The sequence below is a fragment of the Vombatus ursinus genome, unplaced genomic scaffold (genome assembly GCF_900497805.2).
Source record: "Vombatus ursinus unplaced genomic scaffold, bare-nosed wombat genome assembly UNPS02015406.1, whole genome shotgun sequence".
In the NCBI taxonomy this organism is placed as follows: Eukaryota; Metazoa; Chordata; class Mammalia; order Diprotodontia; family Vombatidae; genus Vombatus; species Vombatus ursinus.
The window spans coordinates 2,074,614-2,080,973 of NW_020955184.1; the positions used below are offsets into that span (position 1 = coordinate 2,074,614).

The window sequence follows — 6,360 nt, forward strand, 5'->3', positions numbered from 1 at the left end:
AACCACAGAGATCCTTCTTGTAGAGGTAATTGTGCTCTTTGTTACAGCAATAGGTGAAGGGAAAAAGTTCTTTTGAACTTTTGAAGTTCTGAGAGGGAGATATAGGGGTGTCTGAGTTAGTATGATTGGGTTGGAGATGCTATCATGGTAACTCTTCCAAGGTTGGAATGGTCTTCCAGTCCTGGTCGAGTTCATCTGTTATCTATAATGTTAGTTTCATATCTTGAGGAAACTATCCCAGGATCCTGTGGCCACCACCTTGCTATCATCAGTCATCCCCAGGCAGCTAACGCGATTATCGTGCCCCGCTAAGACACCTGCTCTGTCTGCTTTGAGTGCATCCTAAACATTGCAATTGAAGTCATTATATCCAGCCAGCAGGAGGTGGCTGCTCTTGGAGAAGGACACCGAGATGATCCCACAGATGATGTTGTCATGTGAATACACCATCAGCTCCTGATCAGCTCGGAGGTCAAAGAGCCTACAGGTGGCATCGTCTGAACCTGTAGCAAATGCATTGCCATTTGGAAAGAAACAGATGGTGTTGATGTCAGATTCCTGGCCAGTGAAAAATGTCCCACAGTTTGGCTGAAGCACCACAAGCCCCAGAAACAAATAATCTGGTGTCAAGGTCAAGAGAAAGACTCATGACATCCTTGGTGTGCCCAGTGAAGTTGGTTGTCCATTGGCCAGTTTCTATGTCCCACAAAGCATAAGTGGTGTCTCCAGAGCTGGTGACAGTTTGATTATCATCCAGGAAGTAGCAGCATGACAAGTACCTTGTGTGTCCAGCCAGCTCACGACTCATACACACTTTTTCCTCACGAGTTTTCAGATTGTAAATGGAGCAGATGTTGTCAAGACCATCACAGGCCACGTAGTTCCCAGAAGTGCATATGCACAGGTCATGACCCAAGATGAACCCAGAGGAATGGCATGGACCTTGTTTGTGGTGTAGCTATCCCAAATGATGAGTTTGCCATCTTGGGAGACACTAACTAGAAGCCTGGAATCAGTGCTCCAATGCATTGCATAAATTTTAGCCAAGTGGTCCCTCAGTGTTCTTCTGGTGCACATTTGGATCCAACTCACTGGATCAATGTTGGCTGTGATCTGAGACAAAGTTGCATCTGCACATGCTTTTCTAGCATCTCTAATTTGATTTTTCAGTTATTCGGTCTCCTGCCGTATCTGGTCAAGTTTACTCATTTTTTGATCTTAAAGATTTACTTTGCGGACACCTCCAAAATTCATGGATCTGAAATCAGGAGTGCTTCTGATCTGGTCTGCAACACAGTGGGCTGCTCATGAATGGGCGGGGACCTCTTCTTGGTCCAGGGCTCTGCTGCCATTGTGGGGGGTTGGGGGCCTGGGCCCTCTGCCTCCTCATCCTCCATAGCCGCTGGGTTTGGGCTCCCGCAGGCCAGGCAGGGGCTCCAGCCATCGAAGTAGGTCAGTCCGTTGGTCAGTCAGTCTGCCGGCCAGTCAGTCTGCCGGCCTGCAGAGGGTCCCTAGCAGGTGTCTGGAGGCTGCTGCTCCTCCACCGCTGCTGGCTGGGCTGCTGCTGCTGCCTGCCTGTTTTACTGATTCTTGATGTCTCATAGAATCATTAGCTTCTAATTGCCCAATTCTAATTTTTAATAAATTGTTTTCTTCATTTAGCTTTTGTACCTCCTTTTCCACTTGGCCTATTTAACTTTTTAGAGAATTCTTCTCTTCAGTGAGTTTTTGTGTCTCCTTTTCCATCTGGCCAATTCTACTTTTTAAAGAGTAGTTTTCTTCAGTGTACTTTTTTTTCTATTTTGTCAACTGCATTTTTAAAGGAATTGTTCAATTTTTCTTCTCTCTCTCTTATTTGATTTTTAAAATCCTTTTTGAGCTTTTCCAAAAAGGTTGTTTGGGCTTGAGACCAGTTTATATTCTCCTCTGAGGTTTCATATGTGGGTATATTGACAATGTTGTCCTCTTCTGAATTTGTGTTTTGATCATCTTTGTCACCAAGATAATTCTCTAAGGTCACTGTTTTTCTATGTTGTTTGCCTCTTTTCTGGCTTTTAAAGTTGATCTCTGCTTCTGAGACACAGGGGCCACTCTCCCAGGCTTCTTGTGCTATGGGGCTAGGGGCCTGATTACTGGTTTGCTGAGGTGGGACTTGCTGCTGGCTTGCTGAGAGTCCTGCCTTCCTGTACTGGTCTTCTTCAGCCACAGCAAGAGGGACCTTTCCCATTAATCCCCATAGCCTCCTGAGCTAAAAGACTGTTACATCTTGTCTTTCTGCTGGCTCCACTATTTCAGGATTTTTCCCGAGGCAATATTCTCTGGGTTTACCAAGGTCAATAAGGGAGGGTAAGAGTGACTTACTGCTTACTCTGCCATCTTGGCTCCCAGAAGTCTAAATAGGTGACTTTCAAGCATTCAGTTTGTGGGCTAATAGCTCCAGGAGCAGTCACTACAGCTGCTACTGCTGTGGATTCAGCCACTCCCAAGGCCTCCTGTTTTGCTGGTGCCAGGGCTGTATTGGCATGCCTTGCATCCCTGTGCTGGACTACACTTTTCTCTCACCCTGTTCCAACAGACCCCTCCCACTGACCTTCTAAATTATCTCTGGTGTCTGTGGGCTAAGAAGACTGAAAACTGGCACTGCTACCATGATTCAGTCCCCCTGTCCTACCCCAGTCCTGCTCTAGCTGGAGCTCTGGATATACTGGACACTCCTTTCTCAGGCAGCCTTTCCTGTCAATCTTCCAGATTGTCTTGAACTGGAAATCTGTCTCACTCTGTCTCTTTGTGGGTTTTGCTACTCTAGAATTTTTTCAGAGTAACTTTTTAGAAGTATTTGAAGGGGTTTGGGGGAGAGCTCAGGAAAATCCCTGTTTTCACTCCACCATCTTGGCTCCACCCCCAAAGATGAGTCTTCTTGATTTCAGGCCTGGCACTCTATCCACGGTACCACCTAGCTGTCATTTTGTATTATATAATAATATAAAATGGATGTATTATAATATGTGTATATATAATTACAAATAGGAAATTAGGCTGAATTCTTGGGTGATTATGGGTTTCATTTAGGAAACTCACCAGTGTTCTGGGACTTGATGGAATTTGGGTAATGTCACTTGAAAACAAGAGCATACAGATTTTTATTTCTGGCTTCCGTGGAAGAAAGTGGGGGAGAAAGAATAAAATAAGAGAGAATTTAGGCCAAATAAGAAAGTCATGTAGGTGACATAGAGGGGTTTGGACAAATGAATTTGAAGAAGAGAAATTTGGAAAAAACTGAAGAACAATATTTACTTCCAGATACTGGTTCAAGTTCTATTTTGGGCTATAAAGGAAGTGATATTGAGGACAATTAAGGGAAATATAAAAGAATTAAACAGGATTAAATCCAAGTATGGTGTTCCATTCAAAAAGATAGACTCAAGAAAGATAAGAAGAAGCTAGGTAACTGGATAAAGCAGGGAAGTAAAATAAGTTCAGTGAACCAAGTGGTAGATTATGCAAATTCATAGAGTGGATTGGTGAATTGGGGGCGTAATGGTGAAACAGAAAGGAGATTTATAGATGACTAAAAAAAGTGAGTGTGGCTGTAAAGCTGGATTTGTTGAGACAAAGGAAAAAAATTTGAATGAAATAGTCAAGTTATTAAGTGGTGATACTTTGCTGTAAAAAGTTTAATCATGAACTTAGGGTTGAAGTGTAAATCCAGAAGTAGTTTGAAGAAATAAGACTTGAAATCTCAACCACTTTGGAGAATTTTGAGAAAAGTGTGCAGTGACTTTTTTGGAATGGTGCTTTTTGTATTTCTGCCACTGCCAAGTGGCCTGTGTTCCAAGTGTAGGCTAATTTCCCTTCTAGAGGAGAAAGTGAAGAGACTTGATTAATGTCTCTCCACAATCTAGGACATTAAGAAGAATTGAGGGCTTCTAAAGGAAATACAAGCATGGTGTTGATGGAGAAAAGGGTATCTGGGGTAGAGGAGACTTGACCCTTGAATGGATGATGGAGAATGGAAGAGTGTTACATGGAGGAGAAAGGAGGAAGAAAAGGATAACAGTATAATGAGATTTTAAAACCAAATGAGACTTTTCTTGAAGAAAAGAGATCTGGATGATCTAAGGAGAAAGAAATTGCTTCTCCTCCCAAACAGATTAGAAAGAAATTGCAGCTTAGATTCTTAAAATCTAGCCACTGCTCAGATTCTTATAATCTAGCCTCTGCTCAGATTTTTACTATCTAGCCAACAGTTTACTAATGTTCAGACTCCTTAAGATTCTGCCCAATATGACAGCTGTTCTAATAAACCTTGTCTTTGGCTGAAAGAAGGCCTGGGTCGAATTCTTTCAAGCAGAACCCACGTGTTGTGATTTTGGGGTCCCAACACCCCTAAACTCCTAAACCTCATCATTTTGGTAGCCCATACATGGAAACTGCCTAACCCCAAGTTCTTCTCTAGCCAAGACTGGAAGGTATGTAACCTTCCCCCCCTCCCTTTCTTGCTCTGCAGTTGGGGTCTATCTCCAAGCACCAAGGCTTGGATGTGCTTTTTGGGCAGACAATTACGAGGCTGTCTCACATTCAGCCTGATGCTCTCAGGCTCTCAGTCCACTGGGTTGGTTCGAGGCCACGGACCTAGGTACGCTTTCCGCAGGATAGAGGACAAGGACAGATGCCCTATCTGGAAGTGTATGCCCAATTTTGTCAGTTCTCTTGGTGCTAGAGAATTGGGGAAAACTGCAGTTGCTTTTTAGTTCCCTGAGGCTTACTTACTCCCTTCCCTCTACACCACTGAATACTTCTTCATGAAGATTATAGGGGAAAGTTAGAACAGATAAAAATATCTTGGCAGATTCTGGGGGTTTTGTGATTGATCATTAAAGAGTTTGGAACTCCTCCTTACAACCCTGGTCACTCTTCTCCCACTACCTTTGCTTGAGTCAAGAGGATATCTGTTAACCCCTTTCATAGGAGAAGAGAGTTTCACCCTTTACCCCTCACCTTTGATTTTACCCTCCCCCATCTAGGAAAGGAAGGAGGGGGAGGGGCAGCAGCTACAGCGTGGGCCCCCCTGGCAATGGCCTTGGGCCCTTGGGGCAACCTTTGCCTGGAAGCATCATCCAGGTTCAGCACATCCCACTCAAGGTAAAGAAGCTGACCTCTGAACTTGGGTAAGCACACTCTTTTAAAGTTGCAATTTTAACTGTTAATGATGTTGATTCTCTGTGTAAAGTAATTTGGAAATGCGTTTAACAAAACTGAAGTCACCTGATTGGTAATGGCTTTGTTTCAAGCTTCAAACTGGTGAACTTTTTGTATCATGTATTATGTCAAGCAACTTTTCATAATTTGGTTACCGCTAAAATAATTTGGCTATTGTTTTAATGTGTAAACTTGCCAAAAAGCTTGTTTGGGTTATGGCTTGCAGAGAATTTGATCAGCTTTTTACATCAGGACAAATTTAAATTTGAGATGTAAAGCCTGGAAAAGTTTTTCCTAAACTGTGATTAGTGAAACTTGCTGTTTGAGGTAAAAGCTCATAAGATTTTATTTTGGGTTGTCTGATGGATCATAATTCATTGATAATCATAATTCATCTAAGAGAAATGCCACAAGCTACTCAGAGAGAATGTGATACTGGTGGGAAGTCAGCATTGGGAAAAGCTGAGAGGATAATTTTAGCCTCAGTCTAAGATGGGATCCTCCTGGCTCAGTTTCCCCATTATATTCCTTTGAAAAGGAATGTTACCCAACTGGCTATTTCTGAGTCTGGCTGTGAGATGGATTTGATACTGCATGGTTGGAAAATTGAATTATCTGAATCCAAACAGAGCTAAGGATATTTTATCTTGTCACATCTGGGCCCTGCAGTCTTTTCTGTCAGGTTTGTGTCTTCCAGACTACAGGCTATTCACCTACAGTTGGTAGCAAACAGTGGATGCCAGCCAATGTCCTCCTACTGTTCCCTGGATGCAGCCTATGCTCTGTTCTAGTCAACCTCTTTGGGACCCCCTTGATGCAGGGACAGCTCTATGCCCCTTGCCAGCAGGAAGCAGTTTCAGAAGTCAAGACCTTCACCCCTTACCCCAAAAGAATTTGGGTTCCATTTGTTTGAGGGGGGAATGATGGGGTTGGGATCTGGACCTCAGCAAGGAAAAACCCTGGATTTTCCCACATGGCCAAATCTCTGGCCTTTGCCTGAGGCTATAATCCCATCAACTGGCCTTTCATTGTGGCTACACTCAAATCTCCCAATTCTGTTACCCTTAATCTAGCCTAGCTCTTCATTGTTTTACCTCCCCTTGGCCCCCAGCCATTTCCCACCTTTAATCCAAGCTAGGGTCCATTCTCCCTTGGTCCAGG

The 6,360-nt window shown here is 43.4% G+C and overlaps 1 pseudogene; it reads right to left on the reverse strand.

Annotated features, from left to right (window-relative positions):
• Positions 1–216: 216 nt before the first annotated feature.
• Positions 217–1,209, reverse strand: LOC114032204 (annotated as a pseudogene).
• Between the last annotated feature and the right edge of the window lie 5,151 nt (positions 1,210–6,360).